At 28.9% G+C, this 15,728-nt stretch overlaps 1 protein-coding gene across 2 annotated transcripts in view; it reads left to right on the top strand.

Annotated features, from left to right (window-relative positions):
* The first annotated feature begins 460 nt into the window (after window positions 1–460).
* LOC135958941 (transforming growth factor beta-1-induced transcript 1 protein) overlaps window positions 461–15,728 on the top strand; it is a 36,267-nt gene continuing 20,999 nt past the window's right edge. For both annotated transcript variants that reach the window (XM_065509890.1, XM_065509891.1), the window contains exon 1: window positions 461–477. The gene's annotated coding sequence lies outside the window, so the exon portion shown is untranslated. The remainder of the gene's footprint in view (window positions 478–15,728) is intronic.

The following is a 15,728-nucleotide window of genomic DNA, read 5'->3' on the forward strand; positions in this document are numbered from 1 at the left end:
AATACCCTAATACATACATACATATGAAAAGTAATCAAAGTTTGAACTAATGTTTTTTCCTATTTCATAATTTTACAGAAATTTTTGAAAAATCTGATCAAATCTATAAAACGCTTTCTGGAAATCTTTAGAATATTGTTAACTCAATTTTCACCTTTAATCTTTAAAATGCGCACACTGTGCGCTGCTGTTACTGTTACTATTTCGTTTGTTTGTTTTTGTTTTGTTTTTTTTTGTTGTATTTTTTGTATTTTATAGCCGTTGTCGTCATCATCAGTAATGCCATTTCCATTTGTGTTCGTCGATGAACTTTTTTTGGTGTTTCATGACTGTTTTGCTTGCGCAGCGCTTTAGTTTGCTTCGCGACTTTCAACGATTTAAACGTATTTCTCAAGCAATTTAGATACTAAACAACCATACATACATACATATCTACATAAAGAAAAAAACAAAACAAAAAAACAAACAAATCGAAAAGTAATTGTTAAAAACTTATTTAGAAAATTATGAATACAAAAAAATAAAAAATAAAATAAAAAAAAATAGTTTATAAATATGTATAGCATTTATGCAATTTCTTAGAAATATTAAGTGGAAGAAAACTTACATATTATGTACATAGGTATACCTATTTAATTGTCTTTGATAGTTAGCGGGTTGACCAATTTAAAGTTAGTCAACCAACCATCTGTTCAGTTTCGATTAAGGTACATATTTCCAGACGGAAATACTGATTGTTCGAACAATCAATCTACTTATAGAACTCTAGAACAAACATAGGTATAAAATAATAAAAAATAAATTTAATTTCGTGTAAACTTCGAATGATTTCAATAATATTTTGATTTTATTTGTATATGTACATTAGAGTGACAATCAGTTGTAAATGTTGTTAACATTTTTAAGAGTGCCGGGTGGAATATTTTGACACTAGGCCTAAAAGTTAAGTGCTGAAAATTTTAGATTTCTGGACGCGCAACGAGGTCAAAGTTTAGATATATGCAAAATTTTACTATATATTTGCTTTCCATAGATTTATTTATATTAATGAATAATACATTAAAAATTTTTTTTTTGGAAAATTACAGGGTTAATTTTGGGTGAAAATTAACCAAAAACTGTATTATCGCCAAAATACGGAAAAAATGCATTTTTTTTGTTTTTGTCAAAATTTTGCTATTTGAATGCAAAATAATCGAAATGTGTACGTAATTATCGTTGTAATGAGATATAAATGACAAAATTTGGTTCAAAAATGTTAAAGTTATTACAAATTCGCCAGACCATTAACGTGTCCCAGGCCACTTGAACAAGAAATTTTGGAGAAAAAATTAACATATTTCGAGAAAAATCAAATAAAAGCAAATTTTTATTTAAAATATATCCGTATTTACTTGTGTATAACTTTTTGTCTTCGTAGGATACCGCTAACCTATTCGCAGGTGTGACCAAAAAATTTATTTTTTTAACGGCAGTTTCAAATCTCCATTTTCAAATTTTTAAAAATTTTGTTAAACAAATTTCTGAATTTGTTGATCATCACATTGGGATTTATTAAGATCATAATAGAGAATAAAAATATAAAAAAATGATGTCAATACTTCTTACAGTTTTAAATTTTGCTATTTTCAAGAAAAACTAATTTTTTGTCCATATTTTGGCGAATGAGCCCAATTTCCTTACTGTTATAAATTTTAAGTAGTGTTTATAAAAAACCGGTTTATCGTTTAACCGAAAATTGGCCTTTTTTAGAAAACCGGTTTTACGGTTAACCGACTTCGAAAATACCTGTTAAACCGGTTAACCGGTGACATACAGTGGTGACCAGAAATTTAAGACAAAAATTGTTTGCTAAATTCCATGTAATTGTCAATTATTTTTTCAAATATTTCCACACATATGTATGCATGAGGACGGTTTTAACACACAAGTGTGTTTTATTCGACTGTGTCAATTTTTCTACAAATTGACCAAACAAATTTTTTTTAAATAAACATATTTTCTCACATTTATATCATTATAATTTTATTGTTATAACATATTCGGACCAAATTTCGTATTTTTAGTTCCATTAATTTCGGTCATATCATGTTATTAACAGCGGATGTTCGCTGAGGTGGGTCAACCTATTTCGACATATCTTTGTCCATATATGTTATACTGATTTTTCAAAACATTTTTCAGAAACTAGAAACATTAATAATAAATTCCATACCCTTAGAGGTCCTTTTATTTTGGCTCTATCGCACTTAAAATTCAGTTGATGAAAAAAATTCAAGTATTTGTCTTAAATTGGTGGCCACCACTGTATATGTGAAGAAAACATAAAATTTAAAATTTTTTGTTTTTATTAGTCAGGAATGGTTAATATTAAATAACTATAAATATGCAAAAGTGCTAAGTCCATTTTATTATGTTAACATTTCAAAATTATCTCAATCAAATGGAATTGATTACTGGTTTATTTAATAATTAATTATCACCTCGACTTTCTGATATGAAACAGAAAATGTTCCAAAACCGGTTAACCGAAATCAACATTTTAAATTAACCGGCTCGCAAAAAATGGAGATTTTGAAGAAAAACCGGGTTTTCGGTTAACCGGTTATCCGGTTTATAAACACTAATTTTAAGTAAAACCTATTCATAATCTTATAGTAATGGTAATGTTAAATATGGTCTGAAAGTTTTACTAAAATCGGAAAACGTTAACCTTTATTTTTTTCAATATTTGGAATTTCTCATGGAAAGATAGCGAAATGTTATATATTTTTAAAATCAATTTTATTGTTCAAAAATACCCAAAAAATAATAATTACGCTATTAAAGCTAAAATCAGGTATAAATAATATTTTGCCGTTTGAAAAATGTGTGGTCAAAATTGTGAACATTTTTCAAAGTGGCTTAGTAATACTATTTTCTAATACACAATACAATATTTTAAAGTTTGTTTCCTATAAAAATCAAATTTTGATGAGCACTATTGAAATTTACAATTTGTTTATGGGTTTAGAAGTATGGGGTCATTTTAACCCCAAGTGCTATAAACAGTTAATTTTAATTTTTCTTCTGTTTCTGTAAATACTAGGCTTTGTGTTATATTTTTATTAAGTTTCATCAAAATCGGCCCAAAAATATACATATAAAATTTCGTTATCTTTCCAAGAGAAATTCCAAATATTGAAAAAATTGACATATGACCTTCACGATTTAAGGGATAACGTTTTCCGTTTTTAGTAAAACTTTCAGACTATATTTAAAATTACTAGGACTATAATATTCTGAATAGCTTTTACTTAAAAATCATAACAGTAAGGAAATTAGGCTCATTCGCCAAAATATGGCCAAAAAATTAGTTTTTCTCGAAAATCGCAAAATTTAAATCGCTGGTACTGAAAAACTGTAGGAGGTTTTGACATACTTTTTTCATATTTTTATTCCCAATTATGTTCTCAATAAATCCCAATGTGATGATCAAAAAATTCTGAAATTTGTTTAACAAAATTTTTAAAACTTTGAAATTGGAGTTTTGAATCTGCCGTTAAAATAAATTCATTTTTTTGGTTATACCTGCGAATAGGTTAACGATGTCCCACAAAGGCAAAAACTCATATACATAAATACAAGTAAATATGGATATATTTTAAGTAAAAATAAGCCTCTATTTTAATATTTCTCAAAATATGTTAATTTTGTTCCTACATTTCTTGTTCTACACCAGTGATGTTCAAAAAGCAAAATGAAGATGTATTGGTGAGAGAGCTACCCAGCAAACATAATGTCAAACACTTAAAATAAGAACAAAATAAAGAATGTTTAGATTTAGAATTTTTGCCAGATATAAACAATTTATTAAATGAATGTAATTTAAATTTTAAGGATATAAAAGAATATACATTATACGGCCGAAATTCTCTCAATTTTTTTTATTTATTTCTGACTTTGTTGTTTTGTGTTCAATTGTAATTGAAACGCGTGTGTTTGCTATGCTTCGTCCAAAAACCAACCAACAAAAATGCTTAATGAATTTCTTAAAAAAATAAGACATTTGTTATGCTCTTTAAAGAGAATAAGAATATGTGTGTTGTTACTCAGCGCGAAAGCACAATGAAATGAACATCATTGTTCTACACCATTTCTAATTGTATTTCAGAAGTTTCTAATTGTATTTCAGAAAATTATAATTGAATTTCAGAAATTTCCAATTATATTCCAGAATTTTCTAATTGAATTTTAGATATTTCCAATTTTATTTCAGAATTTTCTAATTCAATTTCAGAAATTTCCAATTATATTTCAGAAGTTACCATTTATATTTCAGAACTTTCTAATTATATTTCAGAAGTTTCCATTTATATTTCAGAAATTTCTAATTGTATTTCAGAATTTTCTAATTGTATTTCAGAATTTTCCAAATGTATTTCAGAAATTTCCATTTGTATTTCAGAAGTTTTAATTTATACTTAAAAAGTTTCTAATTGTATTTCAGAATTTTCCAATTGTATTTCAGAAATTCCTATCTGTATTTCAGAATTTTCTATTTGTATTTCAGAAATTTCCATTGGTATTGCTATTAGAATTTTCTGAAATACAAATGGAAATTTCTTAAATACAATTAGAAAATTCTGAAATACAATTAGAAAATTCTGAAATACAAATAGAAAATTCTGAAATACAAATGGAAAATTCTGAAATACAATTAGAAATTTCTGAAATACAAATGGAAAATTCTGAAATATAATTGGAAATTTCTGAAATTCAATTAGAAAGTTCTGAAATATAAATGGAAACTTCTGAAATATAATTGGAAATTTCTGAAATATAAATGGTAACTTCTGAAATATAATTGGAAATTTCTGAAATTGAATTAGAAAATTCTGAAATAAAATTGGAAATATCTGAAATTCTATTAGAAAATTCTGAAATATAATTGGAAATTTCTGAAATTAAATTGCAAAAGTAATTATTTAAATGCAACATTATTACAAAAACTGAAAAAATTTAATGTTTTCCCTTGGCGACCGTAGAACAAGTGAGGTTGCAAAAATCAAAATTTCATGTGCCCCTAAAAAATATTGATTTTTGGTTCAGAAGATATAGCCCTTCAAAGTTTCAGTTTTCAAAAAACAGACAATTTTTAGCTAATTTGGTCCGCTTTCAGATACAATATGTCGAAAACTATGTAACTGATCGTCATTATTTTTGATTCTTTTGATAGATATATTTATTAAGAAAAGAATAAACAAAAATTGTACTGTTTACTTTGTATTTGTCCAGGTAAATCGATATTTACCAACTATCCATCTTTTCAATATTTCTCAAATTTTAAGGAAAATAAAAAAAAACTATCAATTTCTATATTTGCCATATTTTCAAAATAAGTTCTTTGATTATTCCTTTACCTAATGCAAAAATTTCCAGCTGCCCGTTCTTGCCGCATTTTTTACTAGAGGTAAAATTTTGAAAAAAGACATCGTTCCAAAAATGACATATGACCGTGAAAAAACAAACCAAAAAATGTTTTTTTCAAAACAAAATATTTTTTTTTATCTTTTCTGGAATAATTTTAAATCATAAAAGCCTTTAAAAAGAAACATAAAAAATTTAAAATTATTTTGGTACATTTGGTTCAAAATTAATAATTTGCAACGAAAAAACTGAAATGGCGCCACTGTGCGTCGTTGCGGCACCAGTTTACGTTATTCTATCATCCTGTCCCTGTCTATACCCTGTCTATACTTTACCAATATTCATCATAACAATAAATGAAATTTGTTGTCATGACAAAGTTGTCTAAGCAAAAGCACTAACAATTTTATCATAACGTAGCAAAAATTCATATAAATGGAGACTATACCTGATAATTTTTTATTTAGACAACCATTTTGAAGTTTATCGTGATAAAAATTTATCAGGTATAACTAGGGGGTAATGTACATACGTATGTATGTACAGTGCACTCGCGGTAACGTGAACTAATTAAAACCAAGGCAGTTCATGTTAGTGAAATTATTCACGTTAGCGATTGTCGAATTTCATGGAAATAATATAAAATTTACACGCTTGAACGTGAAATTCTTTCATTATTATTTTCATTATTAAAATATAAAACAAAAATTATTGATTAAAATGCATTACAAAACAAAACGAGAAAATATACATACATACATTGAAATAAAATTACATAGCAAATAAAATTACTCATTCGCTGCATACAAAAAATATTAATTTGGAGAATACAAACATATTTTTTAAATAAGAGAATTCCCAAAACTTTAAAAATCGAATTTAATGTATGTTTTTCAGTGTTTCAGTCAGCATAGAAAACAAATGCAGTGAACAAAAATTTTTCACGTAATAGAGCTTTCTGAGTTTGTTCACGTTACAGAGTAGTCAATGTAAACAAAAACTTGTTCACGTTAGGCGGTGTTCACGTTAGACGGTGTTCACGTTACCGCGAGTGCACTGTAAATATTAATACATGTACACAAGGGTGGTTCCGATTGTGTGGAGGAAATATAAGATGTTGATATTCCCAACTAAAATAAAAGCTTATTTTATTTGAGAATGCAATTTCCTCAAATTATTTGTCCTGCGTAAATATTTTTTAAGCTGGATCAAAGGATAATTTTTTTTTATTTTGGGGGTGTTTACCGATTTTTTCTATATTTATAGCATAGCAAACATATACAATTTTGTAATTTTCTGAAAGGTCTTTGCAATGCACTTTCAATGATGCATCAGAAATTATCTTGTAAGACCAAAAGTATTCAAACTTTTGCAATTTTCTGCAAAAATGTTTATATTTTCCAATTATAACATAGAAAATAATTTAAATGAATTTAACGTCATATAAATTTCGTTTCTGTAAATTTCTTTCAGTTTTTAAAAATTTCATCTAGTTCGAACAAGATTTCCATTGGTATATAACTCTTCCTATATTAAATAGTTTAACGCAAAATATGTCATGTATTTATCATGCTTTCTTTGTTATTACCAGGGCAACCACAAAAACAGTTTTATGCGCTCTTAAAATATAAAAAATATGTACTTAAAAATAGTTGGTTTTTGGTTTGATTTCGATGTTTTATTAGAAAAATAGATAAATAAAGGTGTTTTCAACAGGGACGCTACAAAAATAGACCGGGGTTGTATGTCTGCATCTGGTGTAGGAAACTTAGTTTTCATCGACGGTTCAATGGACAAAACAGTGTACCTGAATATTTGAAAAGAAAACCTACTACAATGCGCACTAAGGTTAAAGCTTGGGAACGTTTCTATTTTCAACAGTACAATGACCCCAAACACACAGCCCATGACGTCCGAATATGAATAGTGCATCATGTTAACCACATTCTTCCGACTCCTCCGCAATCACCTGACATGAATTCCATAGAACATCTGTGGGATAAATTTGCCGAACGTGTAAGAAAGCACCATATTATTAGTAAGACTCAACTTAAAGAAGTCCTGTTACAAGAATAGCAAAATATTGGAGCTGACGTCACCAAAAATTGGTCGATTCAATGCCAAGACGATTAAAAGAAGTCATATCAAAAGATAGGCTACTCCACAAAATATTAAACTATTAAAAAAAACTATTTTCCTATTAAAAATTAGAAACTATGTGAATACGTTTGTCCCCTTAAAATCGAACTTCGAAACATTAGTTAATTTTTTTTCTGAAATGTTTAGTTTTTCCATATATTTCAATAAGTTAAGTAAATAAATATTTTTTTAAGGGGCCACGCGCTGGCCCCCATTACCCTTAGAAAGCTGAAAAACTGGAAATAATTCGAAAACCCCTCAGCTCCAACCATGTGAAATTTCGTAATAATGCATCTAATAGTTCGCGTGATATCGAATTATTTCCAAAAACTTTGCAAACTTTTTTTTTTGGAAATAATTCGGTATCTCGGGAACTATTAGATGCATTATATTATTATGAAATTTCACATGGTGTTTTCGAGTTGATCTACATTTGTTCAGCTTTCTAGCGCTAATGGGGCCAGTGCGTGGCCCCTCAAAGTTGGTCACCTTGGGACCCCAATTTTTTAAAAAAAATCGCCAAAAATCCATTTATGAACTGAATGAGCTGAAACATAAAATATAAATAGTCCTTGAGAAGATCTACAAAAAATACTCTTACATGTGTATTAGTTGAAGAGATATTTAGGTTTATTGATTTATTTTTTTTAATTTTGCTCGATCTTTTTTTGGTTTTTCAGATATGGCGGGCCCACGGAGGGTCCAAATTTATTTTCAAAATAACAGCTATATTGGTGATAAAATTCTAAATATAATGTATAAAACCTGCTAACAGTTATCTGGTCCCTATAAAAAGTTACACGCATCCAAAGTTGGAACATCTAAAAGGGCCGTATTTTTTTACGTTTTTTCCCAAAAAAGACAATATATATTTTTTCTTTCGTAAAAAAAAAATTTCTTCGGGAAATGAAAAATATCAAAAATTAAAATGCTATTGACTTAAGAACACTTGGATCTACATTATTTCTAAATTTTGTTATGATATATTTAACCTAGTGTTTATAAAAAACCGACTTTTTAAAAAACCGTTTAGTCGGTTAACCGAAAATTGGCCTTTTTTAGAAAACCGGTTTTTTGGTTAACCGACATGAAAAAACCGGTTAACCGTCATATATGTGTAGAAAACATAAAAAGACCAATAAAGTATATACAGCTTTAAAATTTGTAGTTTTTAGTAATCAGTAATGGCTAATATTAAATAACTATGAATATTCAAAAGTGCTGAGTCCATTTTATTTTGTAAAAATTTCAAAATTGTTATCTCACTCAAATGGAATTGAGTATATGTTTTAGTTTTTTGTTTATTCATTGAATTTCAACCAAAAAATGTAAATCCGTTTTTTAATTAAATATTTGATAATTTTAAAAATTTATTATCACCTCGACTTTCAGATATGAAACAGAAAATGTTGCAAGTCCAAAAAAGGACCTATAATATGCAAATGCACTTCTTCTTAGCTGTGATTATTTGTCATTATAAATCATACTAAATAATTAATAAAACTCCATTATCAGATTTCAAATCATGGATTTTAGACCGTTTATTTCTTAAAAGGAACACTAAGCTAACGAAATGATTAATAAAATAAAATTTTAAGAACAAAACGCACTAATGAAGTCAAATTCATTGAAAGAAGGTATGCACATCAAATTCAAGTTAACGTTAGGTAAAATCATCACTAAGTTTATAATGAATCATTATTACGATTTAGCTTAACTTCAAGAATTATGCGGAATTTAATTTTTAATAGTTTCATGTGCAATTTATTGTGAAAAAGTTTTTAAGTAAACTCGTCGTCTTCTACTATTTAGAATTATTGCAATTCTTAAAAATATCAGTCTAAATAGGTTTGTATTGTAAATCAGCAGTTTAGATTTCAAATTAGACCAATAATGTGTGTACAATGAATATAAAAATTGCACCAAAACATGAAATTTATCAATTTTAGTCCCAAATTCTAAAAACCGGTTAACCGAGTGATAAAAACCGGATAAACCGGTTAACCGAAAATCAACATTTTAAATTAACCGGTTCGCAAAAAACCGAGATTTCGAAGAAAAACCGGTTTTTCGGTTAACCGGTTTATAAACACTAATTTAACCGCTAAAATTTAACATTAATTCAAATTTTTCTTCGTGGAAAATAACCATATTACAATTTTTTAGTTTTTAAGGTGCATGACGTCCGAAAAATTCATAAAATTATTTAATTTTTTAATTAGTTAATCTCCAACACCTGAGTTTTTCACCAATACCAAATACTTATATAATAAGCTTATACTCACTCTTCAGTGAAAAGTTTTTTCCTTTTTTCATATATTTCATGCAAAATGATACTAACATATCAAATGTAAATTTTGAATTCAAACACATACGTTTGGTGTAAACTCATTTTGCATGAAATATGTATGTATATGAAAAAGCGTACAAATTTGTCAAAGGGGACAAGGTTTGTGGAACTTCTGAGGAATAAATAAAGACTTTTTATTAAGTATTTGATATTGTTGAAATCATTAGGACTTAAATATTGATATTTTTGTAAAATTAAATAATTTTATGAATTTTTCGGACGTCATGCTCCTTAAAAACTAAAAAAATTGTAATATGGTTATTTTCCACGAAGAAAAATATGAAATTTGAATTAATGTAAAATTTTAACGGTTCAAACCTAAAATTTTTAATTTAAATTGGCCAAGTTTGGATAGGCCTGGTGTGGGCTAGCTCCCCTTAAGGGAGCCAAATTTAACTTTACACGCTTTTGCATTAAGTTTTCTTTACGGATCAGATAAAAATTGTATATAGTCCCGAAGAAATTTTTTTTTTACAGAAGAAATAATTTTTGGTCTTTTTTGGTAAAAAATTTAAAAAATACGGCCCATTTTACATGTTCCAACTTTGGATGCGTGTAACTTTTAATAGGGACCAGATAACTGTTAGCAAAGTTTTATTTATTACATTTAGAATTTTATCACCAATATAGCTGATATTTTAAAAATAAATTTAGACCCTCCGTGTGCCCGCCATTTCTAAAAAACCAAAAAAGATCGAGCAAAATTAAAAAAAATAAATCAATAAACCTAAATATCTCTTCAACTAATAGAGATAACCTACACATGTAAGATTATTTTTTGTAGATCTTCGCAAGGACTATTTATATTTTAAGTTTCAGCTCATTCAGTTCATAAATGGATTTTTGGCGATGTTTTTAAAAAATTGGGGTACCGAGGTGACCAACTTTGAGGGGCCACGCATTGGCCCCCATTAGCGCTAGAAAGCTGAACAAATGTAGATCAACTCGAAAACACCTCGGCTCCAACCCTGTGAAATTTCGTTATAATATATGTAATAGTTCCCGAGATACCGAATTATTTCCAAAAAAAGTTTCTAAACCACTGTGCGTTGTATCATATCAATGCTGAAATATATGTATACCCGGCAGAGCATGGGAGTATACGATCATATACATACATAACAAACATCCATTCAAATGATTGTTTTGTTTTTGTTGGACACAATACTCACTCACTTTTCAATCCCAACGGGAAAAAATGATAGGGCTTCAGTTTGTAGGCCTTCTAAAAGGCATGCTTACTCATTCTAGAAGATCCGATACTCATTCCATACTGCCTGCTCTTAGAAGGGGTTCAAGAAGCCCTATGTATCCCCTTCTAATAACAAGTGAGTGAATGAAATAAAATACTCTGCATCTCTTTGATTAACTCTCTTTACAAATTTACAACAATAAATTGCTTGTTGGCTACCAGCAGTCCATCATAAGTAGCCCTTCTCTCAGCCCTCTAATAGAAGCGAGTATGCAAGGCCTTGGCACGCAATAACACGCCGTGTAAAATTGAAATGATTTTACCATGCGGCTAGAAGTCCTTGTGTCTGCAAAATGAGGCATTTAGGAAGGCATCTTTACTGCATATTTTTCCCGCTGGGATGTTATGCATTAAACACATTCAAGACAATAGGCTACACGACTACACGAACACAAATTCTGCTGGCTGCAGTTGTAGTCGTGTGGCTACGGAATTGTTTTAAAGACAACAGCTACAAAGTAAACAGCTGATTTATAATTCAGTGGTGCCACTTTAATAAAATACAACCGTACAAAATTCCAAAGTAATTAAGATTGAAACAATTATTTTGAGTAAAAATATATATATGGTTATAATTAATTATGTACCTGTTATTAATTTATTTCAATATGGTTATTAGAAACTTCTCTTAATTAAGTAAAAAAAAAAACATTTTTTTTAAGCACTAAAGCCTAGTACTCTGTTCATATTTGCGAAAAATTATGGTTTTTTCATGCGAAACATTGTATTTGCTGTTAGTTTTAATTTCGTGCGAAAGAAGTGCTGCATATGTTATTTCTTGTGGAAAAATAAGGTTGCCAGATGTATTTCACATGTTTTCCACAATAAAAACAGAGTACTGCTTTTGCGAAATTATTTCGCATATATTTCATTCCAAATATTTTATATGTAGTTTGACAGCATTTCGCACGAAATTTTGAACAGAGAACCTAGCTTAATTTGATTTACATTTTTTATTATATTAGCAACACTATTTCTATTTTGCAGTTGACAAAAATAGAAATTAGCTTAATTCGGCTACATCGGCATGAGTAGTCGTGTGGCCGTGTAGCTGTGCTGTCGTCAAAATAATCGTCTTCATATAAACGTGTGCATTTTATTTTTGACAGATTGAAGTTGGTAGCCTGCTGTCTTGAATGTGTTTAATGCATTAGTGAGCGAAATAATGTTAGAGCATTGACGAGCAGTGTTGCCACAACCTCAAAATATTTGTAACCAAGTTTGATTAAAAAAATAACCAAAATGCTAAAAAAGTAACCAAAAAAAAGTTTATTGCAGACGTCATGGCGATATAATTGTAAATAAAATAAAAAAACTTGGAAAGTTGGAACATGTAAAAAGTGCGTTTTTTTAGGTTTTTTCCCAAAAAGGTCTATATATTTTTTTGTAAAAAAATTTTCTTCGGGACTATATGCAATTTTTATATGATCCATAAAGAGAATTTAATGTAAAGTAAATTTGGCCGACACAACACACCACAAACCTATCCAAACTTGACCAATTTTTAAAAAAAAAATTAGATTTGAGTAAAAAATTCTAAAAAGACAAAGCACCGATCCCCAAAAAAGCTTCATATTTGTATAAAACTATATGCTTCTTAAATATCTACACATTTTTTTACTATCACACGGTAAATAATGTCACAGTAGGCACTTTTCTAAAAAAAAACTCAGTTTTTGGAACACATTTTCGCCGGTTTAGGAATTTCGGTATTTGAAAATAAAAAATGTCAAAATTTGTAATGTCGTTGATTTAAAGACATTTGAGTCTATATTAAATTTTACATTAATTCAAATTTTATATATTTTTTATGGAAAATCACCATATTATTATTTTTTAAGTTTTAAAGGTAAATGACGTCCCAAAAATTTATAAAATTTTTTAACTTTACTAAAATATCAATCTTCAAGTCCTAACGTTTTCAATAATATCAAATACTTATATAAAAGGCCTTTATTTACTCCTCAGAAGTTCCACAAACCTTGCCCCATTTGAAAAATTTTTACGTTTTTTTCATATATTTGGGTTTGGGGAGATGGGGAACAGTTGGGCAATATTGTATGTTTTGGGGAATTTTGGAATCTTTTTGGGGATTTTTATTTTTATTTTGACGTTTTACTTTTCGTATTTACGGAATTGTTCTATTTATGTATACACGATTTAATGTGCAATGAAGAACTAAGGTGACATTTACACTTTGATTTAAAGTCATGTCTTTTTTTGTTTTTCTTTTAAAACCCCTACGAAAATCCCCTTAACGATGCCTTTTTTGTTAACCATGTTTGCCAATTTTTGGCATCTAATCGTATCAACAGCCAATCAGAAAACAGCTCAAAGCTGAATATCAAAAAAAGTCTTGAAAAACAGAAAACTTGCCATTTGTTTAGACGTCACAATTTGTTAGTACAAAAAATAAAACATGAAGTCATGACTTAAAGTCATAATGTAAATGCCCCCTAAGACTATACTTAAATTTATATCTCCAATATTAAATGAAATAAATAGGCTTAACTTAGATTTTCAAAGCGACAAAATTGATGCTGGTAGCATTTATGACATCTATGCCTCATAGCATTTACGACAGCCATGCCTCGTTTCGCTAGCAGCAAGAATTTAAAAGCTATCAATAATTGCGGGTTTAAAAGATGAAGCGAAAATAACTGAAACAATGGAGTTCGATTCATCATACCTAAGTTTAGATTCAATGGATTTGGGATACGATTTTGAAGAAGAAATTAAAAATCAACCTTTGATTTTTGTAGTGAATCACACTGTTTCAAGAAATATATATTAAAGTCTCGAAGAAAATCTGGGAAGCCTGATACTACAAAACAGCTCAGTTGAAAACGCTCAGTGCTGAGCTGAAAACACTCAGTATGATGAATGATTAACTTCGCTCAGTTGAGTGAATAGTTCAATTGAACTAGGTCATTCATGAGCTACACAACTCTATTGGATATGGAAAGTTATTGATTTATTTATCTGTTCGGATTTTGACAGCTCAACTCCTTTGGCAGTACAGCCTGACGGCATGGATATTTGCTTTATGTCTAAATGTATAGCATTTATGGAAACGTCCTTATAACATTTTCTTTCTTATTTTTATGTGGATCCAGTAAATTAAACATATTTCGTTAAAAAAACGAATATTAAATATTTTTTATCGAATGCGAATGTTAAATTAAAGAAACAAACAGTTTGCGTTAGTTTAATATTGCAAACTATTCTCAATTTTTTTTGAACAATGAGTACAAACGGCGAATTATTTGATATTTCTATACATATATGTACATTAGGGTGGCCTCAAAATTAAAGTTGCGGATGTTTCCGACTAAAATGAAAATTTGATTCATTCTAAATCTTTGAGAGACGCATTAGAAATTTAAAAAAAAAAATTTAATTTAAAAATTTTCGACGAAATTTTTTTTTTTTAAAGGACCTCAAAAAAGGATCTTTTTATCCATTGATCCAGCTCGCCAAATATTGACCCCAGGACGAAAAAATTTCAAAACGTTGTCTTAGAATGAATCAAATTATTTTTTTCTCCATACAAACGGGCACCCTAATGTACATACATTAGAGTGACAATCAGTTGTATGAAACAAATTGTTAAAATTGTGAAGAGTGGAATATTGTGATATTAGGCCTAAAAGTTAAGTGCGGAAAATTTGAGCCAAATCGGACAACGATTTCTGGACGAGCATCTAGGTCAAAGTTCAGATACATACATACATATATGCAAAATTTTAATACATATTTATTTGAAATAAATAGGTGAAACTCGTTAACTTTCTGCATTGTTTTGTAGCAATATGTAGATTTATTTATATTAATGAATATTACATTAAAAAATTTTGGAAATTAACCCTATATCTCATAATTTCTTATTAATGTAGTGTCCATCTCAATGTCCCGAGCTCAATCCTTGTGGTGACTCGTGAAGTGGCGGTTGGAACAATACCGAATTGCACCAATTTGTACTAGCTTTAGCAGCGGATTGAGCACGAGAGAGAAAATATTCCAAATGAAGTCAATATAAAATTGGTAGAAAAAATGCCAAAGCGTGTAAACAGCTGATCGTTTTTGTTGTGTGTGAAGTAGTTAGTGCAGTTATAGTGATAAAATGCAGCGTAACTGTAGTGACTGAACCTGTTAAAAACCGAATTTCATTACGTTTTTACTTGACATCTGCTAACAGGGTTGATTTTTATTATATATAAGTAAATACAAATGAAATGGTCCATGTATGTAATGGCATCGTGACAACGGCTGGAGCGATTTGAAATTTTCAGTAGTTTGTAAAAAAAAATCCATATTTTAATAAGAGATATTCTTTGTAGAAATTTGAGAACTAACATTAGTAAATAGCTACCGAGCGAAGCCGGGGGCGGTAGGTTTATAGTTTTATATAAAATTAACTTTAATTTGCTGTGCTTATTTGAAATAGTATATTTGTAAACAAAAACAATAGGCGAAATTGAGTACTGAGTACCCAAATACCCAGCATAGTTCACACCAGGGCACATTTAGAAAGGTGACTGCATCACTACAACAAATACAACAATACAAAAAGATATG

The sequence above is a fragment of the Calliphora vicina genome, chromosome 4 (assembly GCF_958450345.1).
Source record: "Calliphora vicina chromosome 4, idCalVici1.1, whole genome shotgun sequence".
NCBI classification, from domain to species: domain Eukaryota; kingdom Metazoa; phylum Arthropoda; class Insecta; order Diptera; family Calliphoridae; genus Calliphora; species Calliphora vicina.